A 2,282-nucleotide genomic window follows, 5' to 3' on the forward strand; every position below is an offset into this window, starting at 1 on the left:
ATGGGAGATCGTATTGTTCAAGCTGATCCAGCTCTTATGGATTTTTCTCGGCCTAAAATTGATGACATTCAGTCAAGCATCCTTCATCCGGCTATTCAAGCTAACACCTTTGAAATCAAGCCGGGCACTATTCAGATGGTGCAGAATTCTGTTTCTTTTGGAGGAGCGGCAACTGAAGACCCCAACATGCACATAAGGAATTTTGTCGAGATCTGCAGCACTTTTAAGTATAATGGCGTGACTGATGAGGCTATCAAGTTGAGGCTCTTCCCATTCTCACTGAGGGATAAGGCTAAAGACTGGTTACATTCTGAACCAGCTGGGTCCATCACTACGTGGCAAGATCTTGCGCAAAAGTTTCTGGTGAAGTTTTATCCAATGGCAAAGACTGCTGCTATGAGGAGTGCTCTTACTCAGTTTGCGCAGCAACCTACAGAATCTATGTGCGAGGCTTGGGAACGCTACAAGGAAATGTTGAGAAAATGTCCACATCATGGAATGCCGGATTGGATGGTAATCACTGGTTTTTATAATGGTTTGGGGGCCCAATCTCGGCCCATGCTCGATGCAGCAGCTGGAGGCGCCTTATGGGCTAAAAGCTATACTGAGGCGTATAATCTTATCGAGATGATGGCTGCAAATGAGCATCAAAACCCAACTCAGAGGATGACGTCAGGCAAGGTCGCAGGTATTCTGGAAGTTGATGCAGCCACCGCTATTGCAGCCCAGCTCCAAGCGCTATCAATGAAGGTTGATTCTCTGGCTACGTATGGAGTTAATCAAATAGCTATGGTTTGTGAGCTTTGTGCAGGTTCTCATGCTACGGATCAGTGTTCTCTTGTCAACGAATCTGTTCAATATGTGAATAATTATCAGCGACAACAGCAGCCTGTGCCAGCGACCTATCATCCTAACAACAGAAATCATCCAAATTTCAGCTGGGGGAATAATCAGAATGCTATTCAGCCACCATATCAGCAAGGAGTGAGTAAACAGTTTAACCCACCTGGATTCCAGCAACCACAGCAGTATGCTACAAGGCAATCATATCCTCAACAGGGAAGTGCAGCTGCACCTACTAGTGCTGATTTTGAGGAACTTAAGCTGTTGTGCAAGAGTCAGGCGGTTTCTATCAAGACCTTGGAAAATCAAATCGGTCAATTAGCCAATGCAGTGCTCAATCGTCAACCTGGCACTCTTCCCAGTGACACGAAAGTACCAGGCAGGAAGGAAGCTAAAGAGCAAGTCAAGGCTATTACCTTAAGGTCTGGAAAAGTAGCTGATGCTGAAAAGGCAAAAGAAGTCGAAGCTGAAGTTAGAGATGAAGAATTTAAGCAAAAGGAGAAAGCGGCAGAACCAAGGAAGACTACTGTTGAACACACTCCGCCTGAGGCTAATACAGGGGAGAAACAGCTCTATCCTCCACCACCTTTTCCTAAGAGATTGCAGCAACAAAAGCTGGATAGACAGTTCGGGAAGTTTCTGGAGGTGTTCAAGAAACTTCACATCAATATACCTTTCGCTGAGGCTCTGGAACAAATGCCTAGTTATGCGAAGTTTATGAAGACTATTCTTTCAAGGAAGGTGAAACTGGATGACCTTGAAACCGTTGCTCTCACGGAAGAATGCAGCGCTGTTCTAGCAGCAAAAGTTACCACCAAAACTGAAAGATCCAGGAAGCTTCACCATTCCTTGCACCATTGGCAATCTAACTTTTGACAAGTGCCTTTGTGATTTGGGAGCAAGCATTAATCTGATGCCCTTGTCGATCTTTAAAAAGCTGGATCTGCCTGATCCAAAACCCACATACATGTCGCTACAATTGGCTGACCGTTCCATTACTTACCCAAGGGGCATAGTTGAGGATGTGCTCGTCAAGGTGGATAAGCTCTTCTTTCCTGCAGATTTTGTTATTCTGGATTTTGAGGAAGATAAGAAGATTCCCATAATCTTGGGGAGGCCTTTCTTGGCTACTGGCCGTACCTTGATAGATGTGCAAAAAGGTGAACTTACTATGCGAGTCCAAGACCAGGATGTGACCTTCAACGTATTCAAGGCAATGAAATTCCCTATAGAAGATGAGGAGTGCTTAAAAGTGGATGTGATTGATTCCGCAGTTACTTCGGAACTCGAGCACATGCTAATGTCTGATGCATTGGAAAAGGCCTTAGTGGGGGAATTTGACAGTGATGATGAAGATAGCAACGAGCAGTTACAATATCTGAACGCTTCTCCCTGGAAGCGAAAGCTGGATATACCATTTGAATCTCTTGGTACTTCTG

General features: G+C 44.9%; 1 non-coding gene across 1 annotated transcript; it reads right to left on the bottom strand.

Moving 5' to 3' along the window:
• Positions 1 to 393: 393 nt before the first annotated feature.
• Positions 394 to 500, bottom strand: LOC141662610 (small nucleolar RNA R71). Its single transcript, XR_012550716.1, has one exon. It is a non-coding gene; the product is annotated as a small nucleolar RNA R71 (small nucleolar RNA).
• Positions 501 to 2,282: the final 1,782 nt, after the last annotated feature.

This window comes from Apium graveolens, chromosome 5, assembly GCF_009905375.1.
Source record: "Apium graveolens cultivar Ventura chromosome 5, ASM990537v1, whole genome shotgun sequence".
Lineage (NCBI taxonomy): Eukaryota > Viridiplantae > Streptophyta > Magnoliopsida > Apiales > Apiaceae > Apium > Apium graveolens.